This window comes from Xyrauchen texanus, chromosome 32, assembly GCF_025860055.1.
Source record: "Xyrauchen texanus isolate HMW12.3.18 chromosome 32, RBS_HiC_50CHRs, whole genome shotgun sequence".
NCBI lineage: Eukaryota > Metazoa > Chordata > Actinopteri > Cypriniformes > Catostomidae > Xyrauchen > Xyrauchen texanus.
Window position 1 is genome coordinate 14,367,384 of NC_068307.1, and position 15,508 is coordinate 14,382,891.

Here is a 15,508-nt window from a genome sequence, read left to right on the forward strand (position 1 = left end):
TGTTCCAAAGATGGCCACCAGTGGACTGACTAGTTGAGGCTCAAATAACATACAGCACAAACACTTTTTCCCTTACATAAAATGTAAATGCAAAAAAAACATGCAATTGAGCTTGTGATTCACCGCAAATGTTTGCTAGATGTTTGGAGCTCTTCACCAGTAATGGTGAACCTGCAGCACACTTTTGGGGACAATGAAGAGTTTGCCGTAAAGCTCAGTTGCATGTGAAAATAATGAGTGGCGAATTTGCAGCAGAATTGCAGAAAGTTTGCCAAAACACTCGATTTTTGTAAGGGTTTTCTGGTTCAAAGATTCGTTTTAATTATAAATGCCACTGCTCAGCAAAGCAATATTTGTTCCTTAACCATACTTTGTCTAATTCTGCTAACTTTATGACTGATCTTCAATATCAATTTTTTCTTACTGTAAATTAAGTCAAATTTCCCTCTTGAAAGAAGAATAACAGGAAACCCACATAGATTTTAGAACACCGTTATTTTACTTGATAATCTTGATAACACTGTGCAAACAGTTTAGCTTGATAACATTGTGCAAACATTATATGGTCATTCTATGACTATCACATAAGTCATATCATGCAAGTTATAACTACTTACATAAACAATCTGGACAACATTTTGTAAGCTGACGCTATGGGGAGTGTCCTTCTATACAACCTAGTTGAAAGCTTTTTACAATAACGGCAATTCTAAAATTGACCATGGTGTTTAAGCCACACCCTTTTTGGTGCAAAGCTGTCAGGTATAAAAGCAGGCACACAAACAGCATTCCTCAGTATTTTCTTCCTTCAAGACAGCGATTCATCTCTCATATAGAAGCCTTCTACTACTTCGCCATCGACATACATGTGTCAGTGGGTGGGATCTCTGCTCCCCTGCAGTGTTCCGGTGAATATTTACTCTGCTTCACGCTTCGCTAGTGAACGGGATGCTTCAGCATCCTTCTTCCCAATAGCACTTCGGCAGGAGTTTTGTATCTTTATAAGCTATTGTAAATGTGTGTGTGTGTGTCTATATATATATATATATATATATATGAGCCCCTCAATCTCCATATACTGCATCTATGCTGATACAGTATGTACATGACGAGCTTCGACCCTCTGCAGGAGCGCATGGCCTCGTCCCATTCAGCGGTTCTGACGTTGAGGATAATTTTATGTCTCGCTGCACCTGGTGAGTGGTCAATGAATTACGTTGTCACCCCTTCCTCCAGCAAGGGTGAGCAGTGTGCACATGCCACTGACAAAGAGATGCTTTGTGTCCTTTCAAGGGCAGTCGAAGAGCTCGATCTCGAGTGGTCTCCTCCAGAGGATCGCGGCATCGGAGAGCGGGCTCATCACCTCTGACACTGAGGACTCAGCTGGACTCCCACCCTCGGGTGCGGCAGCTCAGTCGAAGGCCGATGCGGAGCTGAAGGCCATGCTTGCCCAGGCAGCTGCGAGTGTCGGGCTGGAACCCTCCGCTCCCCCCCGAACCCCCGCGTCTAGATGATTGGTTCCTGGGGCCAGAGCGCCACTTACGGCCATGTTCCGCCCCTGTTCCTTTCTTACCGGAGGTGCATGATGAGCTCATGTGTTTGTGAAAAATCTCACCTTGATGAATGGTTCTTTCAGTCCGGACATGGCCAAGTGACCGCGTTCCGCAGATCTGCCCCATAACGAACTAATAAAATCCTAGCACGCACCCAATTCAGCTTGTTCACACAGCAATTCCACTCACCTCAATAAAGTGACAAAGAATATGCCCAACTACCCCCTGTGGAAGAGGTGGTAGCGGCACATCTCTGCCCAGCGAGGAATTTCCACACCCCGTTCATCCTTCCAAGCTGTGTTGACTGACATGGAAAAGCACATTCAGCAGTGAGCCAAGCTGTTTCAGCACTCCACGTGATGGCTGTGCTCCAAGTTTTCCAAGCTAAGCTCCTCAAACAAATGGACAAGCAAGGCTACAATCCCGAGACATTCAAAGAGTTCCGAACCGTTACGAACTTAGTGCTGCAAGCCACAAAATCACTGCACAGACCATTGGTAATTCAATGGCCAACCTGGTGGTGGTGGAACGTCACATCTGGCTGACCATCACAGAAATGCGTCATGTGGAAAAAGCTGCTCTCTGGTGTCTCCAGCCGGCCTTTTTGGCAGCTATGTGGATACATTTGCTGAGTGCTACGTCACGACTCAGCAACACTGAGCAATACTTCATCACAACCGGCTCACTGCCACTCTGTTTCAAGCCATTGCACAGCTAAAAACCCCACGCCTGCTGCCTCAGCGCTGAGCCACCGGTAAAGCCATGCAAACTGTGGCCCAAACGAATAGAGCCACATCAGTCTGAACCCCGCGCAGAGGGAAAAAACACCCATGTGCAGCAAATGGTCTCACCAGCATGAAGCGAAATGCAGAGCTCGCCATTTCTTCCAGACCCGTCCTGAAGGAGGCTCGATTGGAGACACACAATGCTGTTCCCCTCTTCCCCACTCCTGTTTCTCGAGAAAGGAATATTGATGTTCAAAATGTTGTTCAAAATACTGTTTTTGTGTCTCACATTCAATCACATGTAATAAAGAATGCAAAAAAAGAGTAAAGCGCTCATCCTTGAGATGCTCACACTTTTTCAAAAAAGAAGGATGGCAGGCTTCGGCCCATTCTAGTTCTGAGACGCTTGAATCACGTGCTCGCAACGCTTCCATTCAACATGTTTACTCAGAAACAGATCTTATCTGATCTTTGCATTAATAGATCTGAAGGACATGTACCAATTGTACAGTATCACAGGTGTTTTTTTTTTTATTCACGTTCGAGGGAACTGCATATCAGTTTAAAGTCCTTCTTTTCAGTCTGTCTCTGGCTCCCCACACATTCACAAAATGTATCTATGCGGCACTCGCACCATTGAAAATGAACTGTGTGCAAGTTTGAATTACGTCAACGATTGGTTATTACTAGCCAATAGCAAAACAGGCTGTTTCTAGCTTTGAGAGCTTTTCATTACGACATCATGAATCACCACATTCTGATTCATTCAGAAAACACAACAGTAGTGGCATATATATATTAGTATATGTCTCCCCCGGTGCGCCTCATTCATTCTGTCATGAGCAAAGTCTGAGTGGACAATGAAACAGTTTTAGTAATTGTGCCAAAATGGCCCAATCAATCCTGGTTTCCAAAGATGGTAGAAATACTGGACGGGCCTCCATGGCAAATATCGCTGAGGAGAGACCTTCTATCTCAAACACAATTCATGATTCTGCACTCCCAGTCAAAGCTGTGAAGCCTGCATGTGTGGCCTCTGAACAGAGCACAGTGGACGTAAGAGCCAGAATTGCTCATTTATGAATGCAATTTTACAGGCTAGAGCACCGTCCACGAAACACCTTTATGCACTGAAATGAAATGTGTTCACTAATTGGTGCTTTTCACATGTAAAAGACCCAGTGAACTGGCCCATACCTGAAAATGTTAAATTTCTTAAATAGTGATTGGACACAGGGCTCACTCCGTCAATGCTCAACATTTATGTGGAGACTGTGTATCATGAACCTGAAGCTGGCACCTCTATAGAAAAACAAGATTTAATCATAATTCCTTAAGGGGATTCACTCCCCTGTCTACAGCCCAACTTGGGACATAGCTTTGGTCCTAAAAGTGCTTTTGGGGTCTCCCTTTGAGCCTCTGGACTATGTTGAATTGTGTGTGCTTTCTCTTAAGACTGCATTACTGCTGGCTTTGTCCTCAGTAAAATGAGTCAGTGATTTTCAAGCACTGTCAGTTGACAATTAATGTATGGAGTTTGGTTTGGGTCTTTCAAATTGTCAAATGCAGAAAAGGCTATGTTCCTAAGGTTCTAACCACACACTTCAGAGTGCAGGTGGTCCACCTTCAAGCCTTTTTCCCTTCTCCATTTAATTCGGATGAGGAACTGTCCTTGCATTTGCTATTCCCTTTGTGAGCACTACATATGTTGAGTGCACCCACCAACTCAGACTGTCTGACCAGCTCTTTGTGTGCTGTGGAGGATGCACAAAAGGAATGTCTATTTCCAAGCAAAGACTTTCTCTTTGGATCGTTGATGCGATCGCCCTGGCTTACGAGTGGCAGGGTGCAAATTGCCCAATTGGTGTTCAAGTACACTCAACAAGAGGCGTGGCTTCTTCATGAGCATATAGTCCTTACAAGACGTATATTTTGCAGCAGGAACACAAACAACATTCACAGGGTTGAATCTTATGTATCTAGATGTAATGTCTCTCTAATAGCAAGTCATCTCTGCCAAACATACACTTATGCCCCTCTTTTTAGTTACGGGCTCCCTGACTTTTTACACAACCGCCTGCATTCAGATCGTTGTATTCCCAAAAGTCACAGGCACTTTCATTACAAATAACCTTCCTTCCCGACTGGGTTCGTGAAGGGGTTAATTCATACTATATGACTATAGTTCATATATCCATTCTGAGTGTTCCCCTCTGGCCCACCATGAGGGTTATTCAGTTGTGGCATACTCATGTCGGTCGCCTTCCCACAGGACTTTGGTGTCATGTTTTCTCTCTGGACGGTTATGTCATGTATTGTAGCATGATAGGACTCTGTTCTCCATAGTGTCAGCTTCCTGATGCAATGTCAAGTACACTGAGTCATAAGGGAACTTCTCAGTAACATATGTAAACTCGGTTCCCTGAGGCGAAGGCGTGCTCTCTTTTATACCAGAGAGCTTCATGCCTAAAAGGGCGAGGCTTAAACACCATGGCCAATTTTCGAATTGTCTTTATTTCAACTAGGTCGTGAGGAACTGTTCTTGCATTTGCTATGCCCTTTGCGAGTGCTACATACGTTGTGTGCACCCACCAATTCAGACTGTCTGACCAGCTCTTTGTGTGCTATGGAGGATGAACAAAAGGAATGTCTATCTCCAAGCAAAGACTTTCTCACTGGATCGTTGATGCGATCAAGAAGCGTGGCCTCTTCAAGTCATGTTTGGCAGAGATTACTTGCTATGAGAGATACATTACATCTAGGTACATAACATTCAACCTGTGAATGTTGTTTGTGTTCCTGCTGCAAAACACATGTCTCGTAAGGACACACTAGGTCGTATAGAAGGACACTCCCCATAGCGTCTCAGCTTCCTGACTTAATGTCTCGTTCCCTTCGTCTCAGGGAACCAAGGTTACATGCGTATCTGAGATGTTATGGACCAATCAGACGTCTGCATTTTTTCACTTTTCCTTGTGCAAAGGGCAAAATGGCACGTTTACCTATTTTAATTAATATCAGATACTAAAACAGCATTGCATTACAGTCCTTACAAGGAATATCCTTAAATGTCTGCTGCTGTTTATGCTTGAGGACTTGCTATTGGCTGTTGTCATTGCAAAATTAATGAGGTATGTTTGGGGATGTTATAAAAACATTTAAAATGTATTGGGGGTTATAGTTATGTTTTAAGTTCCGTTTAATGTTAATTATTATCCTTTTATGTTATGACATGTTTTTTGTTGTTGTTCTTAGTTATCATGGGTGAGATTAGTGATCCTTTGAGTTAGGTGTGATACTGTTTGATACAATGATGGCTACTACAGTGCATTTCAAAGCTCTGAATCAAGTGAATCAATTGATTCGGTAATTAAATTAGATAATGATTTTATGTTTTGAAGAGCTCAAAAATGGGGAGAACAATAGAGAGAAGGCTACGGCTGGGCCAGCCAGTCCTTAAACTTCTGAGCAGTTAGCCGCTCCCCAAGGTGTAGGGGATCTCTTCGTGCCTACCAGTGTGTTGGGGGTAGTTACGCGATGGCTTGCTGTGCTGGCTATGAGGCACACAGAGTTCTGCCCGTCTCGCACCGCAAGTCTGGGTAACTATGTAAAATCATGGTTACTGATGTAACCTCCGTTCCCTGATGGAGGGAACGAGACATTGTGTCCCTCTTGCCACAACACTGAACCAAATTCCACACGCCAATACTCATTGGCCTTTTTTCAAAGATCAGAGATGTCTGGGCTCCCAAGGGTGACCCCTAGTGTCATCGACTCATCGACACAACATCTTGTTCCCTCCATCAGGGAACAGAGGTTACATCAGTAACCATGACGTTCTTGTGCCTGGATGCCCTGGCGCTCAGTGCTCTGTAGTCAGGGTTGGGAGTGTTACTTTTTAAAGGTATTCCACTACAGATTATGGAATACATGCTGTAAAATTTAATTTGTAACGTATTCCTTTTTATTATTATTACTCAAGGGAGCCTTGAGAGGCGGAGCCCTGGAAGGCTCGAGAGGCGAAGCCCTGGGAGGCACGAGACTTCCAGCGCGTCGGCCGTGGTAGGTGTGGGCGTTGGCTCGTTGGCCGTGGCAGGCGTGAAGGGACGAGCCATGGAAGGCTGGGGGGTGACCACTGTGGGAGGAGAGGTAAAGTCCTCTTCCTCAACACCCACAGTGAACGGTGAGCGTCCAACGAGGGGTCGCCGGTGGCAACAGGCTCCAGAAACTCACGAATGTGATCCTCCACTGGGCGGTCCTCCTGCTTGAGGCAGAGAAGCCTGTAGTTTGCCTGGTGAACTGCTAGATCCATATTGTAGTCGGTCATTCTGTTAGGATTCAGACGAGGGCAGATGAGGTGTGAGGATCTAAATGTAGATCTTTATTAAATAAACAAGAAAACACAGAATAAATCAAAACACAGGGAACAAACAAAACATCCACGAGGGGATAACAAAAATATAAACACTAGAAACATCCACGGCGGGCAAGGCAGGAACACAGTCAAAGACAACCATAACATAAAACGACCGACAACGAATGAACAAACAACAGGGCTTAAATACACAAGGGTGATGATGATTAAATTAAACTCAGGTGAGAACAATGACATTGGCAGTGATGAGGGCAGGGGATTATGGGAAGTGTAGTTCGGGACAGGTGACAGGGGAGAAACACTGAGCAGACAACGGGGAATCGTGACAGTATGAATGTAACACATCATAAGAAATTGTTTCACTGCTGTTCAAATGCACTTTGGATCACATCATTTATATGTATAAATGTTTTCCATCTGAAAGGGCTAAACGTTAAATGAAACAAATAACAATAAAATGCAAATTAATCTATTCAGAAATCAAAATACTTATTGAATCTAACTGTATTCTAATTACAATTATTTAAATTGTAACTGTAGTGGTATACAGTTACTTATATGTTGTATTTTAAATACGTAATCTCGTTACATGTATTCCACTACTCCCCAACCCTGTCTGTAGTGCCGGCCATTGGGCAACAGTTCAAAGAGGGAGTGGGCAGGGTGTGTAGGTTCCAGAGTGATTTCTACCTGCACGTTTCTTTATTCTGGAGATGTACAGGTCTTGGAGGGTGGGCACCAATAACCCCCTCAGCAGTCTTGACTGTCCGTTGGAGTTTCCTTCTGTCTGATTTGGTGGCTGAACCAAACCAGACAGTTATAGGTGTACACAGGACAGTCTCAATGACGGCCGAGTAGAACTGTGTCAGCAGCTTCTGTGGCAGGTTGAACTTCCTCGGCTGGCGAAGGAAGTACAACCTCTGCTGAGCCTTCTTCGAAGTCTATGTGGGTGTTCCACTTCAGGTCCTGAGATATGGTAGAGCCCAGAAACATACATAGATAGATAGATAGATAGATAGATAGATAGATAGATAGATAGATAGATAGATAGATAGATAGATAGATAGATAGATAAATATTACAAGAAAAGACAAAACAGAGGGAAAAAACATTATACAAAATATAAAATAAATATTATATTTTGGATTAACGTAACCAAAAATGCACATGTAATATATTGCATAGTGATTACAGAACTATCAGTTGGACATGCATAACATTTAACAATTATTGTGTAATGGATGGAATTATTTGTATGTTTATGTTCAAGTATTTGGATGTTGGAATGTCCTTTTTTTAAGGAGTGCCAGAAAAAAAAAAACATTTATCTGAAAAACCAAAATTTTTCCATACAATAAAATTATTTTTGTCACATACAACCACATAAACAACTGTTCAAGGAAATGGAGAATGGAGGAAAAGGAGAAGGAGGAGGGTCCTTCTGTTCAAGGTTCTTACACACTTCGAGGTTTGATAAGATTACGGCCAAGCTGACACCAACACAACACTCTAAGCATAATGACTGACTAGAACACAGAAGCAGAGAACCAGCAGTTGCAACAACCAACATGATTGCTATGGCAACAGAATCCTTTTTACTGGTCATTTGATTAAATAATTCATTATATAATCATAATATTTGGCTTTTATTCAGGTTTTAACTTTGCCGGGGTAACATATAACAAAGTTATATGTAATGTTGTATATTACTTCTTATAATTTGGTTTTAAATCATTCTTATATAATCATATAATTTGTAATTTATTAATAAAGCAAGCCTCTCCCCCATACTATTTACACCACAAAACAGAGGATGAATCAAATATTATATAAATAACCAACAACACAATATACTAATATATTATGATATTTATTACTTATTATAAATGGGGTTTCAATAATAATGATATACTCTTGACATTTGGCATTTATTCATAAGTATTGCCCCTTCCCCACACTATATACACTCCACATAACCAAGGATTTAGAGTAAGATATTGTGTAAATATCCAACAACACAAAATACCAGTAAAATATAATGTTGTACATTAGATATTAAAATGGGTTTTAAATCTTAATCAGAATGAGCTTTATTGTCAAGTATGCTTACACATACAAGGAATTTGTCATGGTGACAGAAGCTTCCAATGCAAAGAGAATGCAACCAAATATACTGTACACATAGTGACTTAATAATAATAATAATAATCAAAACGTTATAACAGATAAATGAAAAGAGATATATACAATAGAGCAATAAAGTTGTTTGAATATTTTATATACAGATATACAGTAATGTGCACATGATGTAATGTATTGAAGAAGAGGTAGGATATGTTAAAAAATATAAATGAAATATAGATATAAGTAGGAATGGATGGACTGAATATTGCACATGGTTGTGTTGACAAAAAGGAAAGTATTTGGGAGCAGTTTTAACTGTTCATGAGGTGGATGGCCTGAGGGAAAAAACTGTTCCTGTGCCTGCCTGTTCTGGTGCTCAGTGCTCTGTAGATGGGTGAATGCGGTGGAGAGTGATTTTACCAGCCCTTTTGGTTACTCTGGATGTGTACAGTTCTAGCAGGGTGGGTTGATAATCATATGCCTATCATTTGACATTCATTCATAAATCATGCCCCTCACCCACAACATAGTTTATACACACACACCAAATAACCCAGGATTAAGAGTAAAATATTTTATAAATAACCAACAACATAACATACCAGTAATATATAATGTTGATTTTTACTTATTATGAATGGGTATTAAATAATATAATCTTATTAAATGGAATGTATTTATTAGTCATGATCTTCCCCCATACTATTTACACTTCACAACCAAGGCTTGATAGTAAAATATTTTACAAATAGCCAACAACACAAAATGCCAGTACAATGTTGAATATTACTTATTAGAAATGATAAGTAATAATTATAAAATCTTGTCATTTTACATGTATTCATAAATCATGCCCCTCCCCCACACTACACACACACACACACACACACACACACACACACACACACACACACACACACACACACACCACAAAACCCAGGATTAAGAGTCACATATTTTATAAATAGCCAACAACAGAAAATACCAGTAATATATGTTGTTTATTACTTATTATAAATGGTCTTAAATAATAAATGATTTAATCTTATCATTTGGCATTTATTTATAAATCATGCCCCTCCCCCACACTATTTACAACTCATAACCAAGAATTAAGAGTAAAGTATTATATAAATAACCAACAACACAAAATACCAGTAATATATAATCTTGTAAATTACTTATTATAAATGAACTTTAAATAATATTTATATAATCTTATCATTTTGAATTAATTTATAAATCATGCCCCTCCCCCACGTTGCATATATATACCACTCCACATGCTCAAGGATTAAGAGTGAAAATTACAGAAATAACCAGCTACACAAAATACCATTAACATTTAGTGTTTCTAATTAAATATAAGCACAATTTAAATTGTTTTATTTTTACATATTATGTAGAGACTTTCTTAAAAATGAACCTAAAAGGTAAATCTTCACACATCACAATGTTTAGCAGAATCCCTGTTTATGTAATTGCAATATACAAATCTACCCATTTATGTAACCCCCCACCACAGGAACTCATTCTAATGCAGTGACGTAGATCACGAGAGCGATTATACTAGTTTTAATTATACACCTATAACGCGGTTTAGTGTCAAATCTCCATTCAAATTGAACGAACAGGCATATGTTACTGCGATGTCTGCGTTCCTCCTTCAGTTTCAACAAAGCTGCAGAGACAACCGCCCAGGCCTCCCCCATTTTCGCTTGGAAAGTCACCTCTCCAGTGTTTGAGTGTCTGAAGCCGTTGGCTGGTCCTGAACCGTTTGGCTCTTTCTCCACTAGCAAACAGCCCTACAATGTATCTCAATCGCGCTTAAATCTATTTTTTAAACGATTTTACTCAGCTCCACGCCGATGCGATTAGGACCAGACGCTTGTTTGGGAATTTATCTAACGATCTGCCGCCTCAAATCACCTTTATAACGCTTTGTTTGACCACTATTTTACAAAATAGTCGAGGAGGAGGAAATTCCACACAAGCAGCTCAGCAGTGAAAGGCACTCTTCGCGCTCATCCGGGTATTAAAGTAAGTATTTTCTTCGTTTTTAATAGTTATATCGATAGTGATGTAGCATCGGTGCGTTTATGCATCACTGGGATGTTTTTATATTGATATATAGCGATTTATAATTTGGCAAGGGCATTTATTTTAGTGGATCTGGGTGTGTGGGGGATGGGCAGCCGTGTGTGTGTGTGTGTGTGTGTGCGCGCGTGTGTGTGTGTATGTGTGTGCGTACATAATTGCAGCACCACTTCAGATGGTTTGGTGTGCACAAAATATATTTAGTCACAAATTGCTATATAATTCTGACATTATTCAACGGAAAAAAAATCTACTTTTCATCTCAGGTGTTAATTTAATTGTTTGTTAATATAATATTATTAAATATTAGTGTGACACCAAGGCAGTTTAATTGTGATATTTTGTCTGATGGCTAGATCATACATGGGACAATCAGACTGAACGTAGGTATGACTAAAGTTTATCTACTCTATGCAATCCCTAGTATTCTGTGGAAGCAGTACACAATTTCATAAGCACTAGTGTTCATGTGTGAGTTTTACTCACTTAATGTTTATTCAATTAATAAAACTACATGTGAATAAGCAATGTTATTAAAAAGACTGTACACGATAGACCAGCTGAAGCACATGACGGTGTTGTTTGAGAGTGGGGGAGGGGAGCTCAACTCACATTCAGATTCAGACAAACGAGTATGTTCAAGGAATGGATTATTGTTTTTTTAATTATTAACATAAAAGGGTGATATTTATAACTGCAATGGTCAACATGCAATGCACATGACATAAGTTTACATCAAAACCCAAGATAATATATGAAATGTCAGATTTGCTTATTTATCTAGTAATTTGGAGAGTAATTTTACTTTCACTGTAAGATGCTGATCTATATGACATATAGTACAAATCATGAAAGGTAAGTGTTTACTTATTACATTTGGATCATAATGTGCACTAGTGTTCAGTTTGTGGTGGGGGTGGGGAGCTCCTGAGTGAGTATGTGTAGTCTGAAGGCCATGTGCGTTGGGAAACTCCCATTGTAATGGCTCACATGTAACCTACATAAATCACAAACTCCCAAAATAATTGTGTTAGGTTTACCTAGCTCTTCTTAACACATAGCCTGTAAAATTATTCATAGAACAATGCACTTTAACAAAAGATTATAAAGGATTTATTTTGTGTGAATATGGTCCATCTGAAATTCTAAATGATTTTATGTCTTGCTTAAAATCTGCCTTTCTCTAAGTGGAAGAGTGACACGGTTATGTAACTGGTGCCTGAGAGTGGATTGAAGCAAGACTTGGGGGGATGGGAGGGACAGATCTGATCTGTTGCATCTGTTTTTTCCCTTCTGCTCTTCCTCGTCGAGCACAATCGCAGTGGGCCAGCCGACGTGTTGAATCGTGACGTTTCTGTGTTTGTGTTCTGTTGCAGTGGTGTTGACCCTATTTCTGTAGAGCCTCAAGGTTGTGTGCTAGAGACAAGATGGGCAGATGGTGGTGGTGAGCTTGAAAATGCCTGCCATGCTTTCTTGAACAAGGCCTGTGCTATTTTCTGCAAGGTCATTGAGGAATACTGTTGGTGAAATGTTGTGTAGTTATGCAACTGCGCTGTGATTGGTACAGTATGTATACTGTAATTGATCATTAATAGAAACTGGCATTATGCAAACTGGAATTTTGAATTTAAGACTTTTTGCTTGTCTTTTTATTTAAACTGATAAATATTGTTTGATCAGTAGCGTTGATTAGAAGTTGGCCATATATTGTGATAAAACTCAAACAAAAACAAGATAGTTTGGTTGATTTTAGGCTTTGTCTCATTTGGTTTGATAAATACCTATGCTGGATTAAAAATAAAACATTGTGAGAGACTTCTCACATTCATCGGTATAAATGTGAAAACGTTTCAAATTCAAAGTTTTTAGTTTTCGAAACGCTTTCAATCCACACTGCCGTTTTTATAAGTTATCAAAAAGTCCTAACTCAAATGTCACATGGCAACAAATATGAAACTTTTCCAAAATTCTCTGTTCTCCCGGTCCACACTACAACGTGAAGACTGTGTTTTCACATTTATCCACTTGGGAGAGTGTTTCTGAAAAGCTAAATGGTATCTCGGTGTGGATGGAATGAATGCGTTTTCAAACTATTAAGTATTTGTGTGGACTAGGGTTGCGTGGTATACCAGTACTAACAAAATATCGCAATACCAAAAAAAAAAATATGGTACGATATCATCTTTTTGTTAATTTCGGTACCATACTAAGTATGCTGCCATTAGCATTATCATTTAAATTGAAGTAGTTCTTGGAAAAAAATTATTTCATTATATAACACGGCAACATTTGAATGGCTGTCTATGGAGAAACATGCTCTTTGCATCGGGTGATGTAGTTCCAGCATCTACCAGCAGGTGCTAACAAGGGACCTGTCAACCAGCCAATTCCTGACCCCCTGATTTTCATGCAGTGTGTCCAATAGTATCCATCTGCAGAGCAGTGGGTTTAGTTTGCCTGCAAATTCTTAACCCTCTGGGGTCTGAGGGTGTTTTGGGCCCTGGGGCAGTTTTGACATGCCTTGACATTTGTGCTTTTTTCAGTTGCTTAAAAACACATTAATGGCTAAAGTCTGATAACACTGTATTAATAATAAAATAATATGTGAGCAACATGTGTGTACATGTGTGAGAAAATAACGTTTATGCATGGTTTTTGAAACCATTTATTTTAAGTCATTGAAATAAGGCCATATAACACATACTAAACATTTGTCCACAAGCCTTTTGAGAACTGGATCTTGTAGCCTAGAGTTTTTGCTACAAATGTGAAAACCATCCTGATCACTCATTCATACAAAACAATATAGTAATTGAACTTTTGTAAGACACTTTTAGTGTTAGAAAGGTCATATGTGAGGAGGTGTGAACTATAATGAATATTGATTGTAATTCACACCTGAGGAGACAAAAGACCCCTCCCCTGGGCCTATCAATGAGGAATGTGACAGAAAGAGAATGAATGTGAGACTTAATGATCAAAATCAAGTTTCAAGTTAAAAGAAGTAATCTGACTATACATTTTCTTTACATAAAGACTTTACTTAATTTTAGACCTACATTACCGTTTAAAATAAGTCTCTTCTGCTCACCAAGGCTGCATTTATTTGATCCAAAATACAGTAAAAACTGTGATATTTTGAACTATTTTTACAATTTAAAAGAACAGTTTTCTATTTGAATATATTGTAAAATGCATTTGTGATCAAAGCTGAATTTTCAGCATCATTACTGCAGTCTTCAGTGTCACATGATACTTCACAAATCATAAGATGGTGATTTTCTAATATGGGCATATTTAAAGTGCATTTTACTCATTTAACCTGAACACATATTTGCAAGCACAAGCTTTGTTGATGATAATGAGGCAGGATAAATGCTAGTTAAATATATATTATTATTATTTTTATATAATATTACATATCATATTTATAGCATACAGCATACAATTTAAATACCTGCTTTAGCTGAAACAGCATTTAAATGTAACTAAAACTTGCTTATTAGGACATATTTCAATACTCAGAATCCTGGCTGGCAAGTCTGGAAACAGTCCCACTAGTAAAATATGTACATGTTAATATATAATAGCATGTCAACTAATGAAAACTAAATGACTTACTCATCCGAAATTGTATCCTCGGCTGGATCTCTTCAAGTCTCTCTTCAAAATACAAATGTTCATCGGAGTCCCGATCTTCTTCTGAGGAAAATTGTAAATCTTCGTCACTATCCAGGAGTTTTCTCACTTGTGTATTGTGCTGTCTTTCAAACGCTCAGAAAAGCGAATGCCTTTGTTTTTAAGACAACACAGTCGGGGGTGTTTACCATTTGATTTGATCGTCTCAGCACATTAGCGTATGAATGGCACTCTGCTGGTGGGTGTGATCACATTAGAGATATTGAGATGAACCGGTAAAAACTGTACATCGCTTTGTTTCATACAGATTACATTGCAGGAGAATATTTGTTTTAAATTTGATTTAGTTTTATTTAAAAGTAGACATTTTAAGCTTTCTTTAGACATATGTTTCATGTTTGTGTGATAAGTATTCACAGAGTTTCAGTTCATTTTTGCGACTTGTTTCAGATATATGCTCGCGAACCCAGAGACTGCTTACAGCTCACCCTTTTTATTTTCTTTATTTTACAAAAGCACAAGGTTTTGTTGTTATTGTGAGTGTACACAAATAAAAGTAGACCCTTTATAGTCTCTAATGATGTCTTACACGTATCTGTATGCCCCAAAAATGTTGTTTCCGCTGTAATGACGGAAATATCCAGCAAGACGCGCCAGCGCGTCCGTCGACTCCAGAGGGTTAAATTACCATTTTCACGATTGCAGCTTGGAGATTTCAGTTCGCAAGTCACGGGAAGCTTGATATAACGAACAATTCACAAACAGGAAGAACTTCAAAGGTCTTTCAAAATAAAAGTCTTTCTGAAATAAGAGCTCTATACAACCGGATGCATGAAATTGAAGACATTACGATAGAAAAATATCACTACTGTATAAAAGTGTAATATTCAAACTAGTCGTAAGAGTACTTAGTAAACTTAGGCTAGGCCAGTAGTGTAGTCTAGTGCATAGTATGCCCACCTATCTTTCTTAGGATTTTGCGTATGCCCACCTGA

The 15,508-nt window shown here is 39.3% G+C and overlaps 1 protein-coding gene across 3 annotated transcripts in view; it reads left to right on the forward strand.

Moving 5' to 3' along the window:
• Window positions 1-10,510: 10,510 nt before the first annotated feature.
• The window catches only part of tbl1xr1a (TBL1X/Y related 1a), a 90,811-nt gene continuing 85,813 nt past the window's right edge, over window positions 10,511-15,508 (forward strand). For all 3 annotated transcript variants that reach the window (XM_052101444.1, XM_052101445.1, XM_052101446.1), the window contains exon 1: window positions 10,511-10,817. The gene's annotated coding sequence lies outside the window, so the exon portion shown is untranslated. The remainder of the gene's footprint in view (window positions 10,818-15,508) is intronic.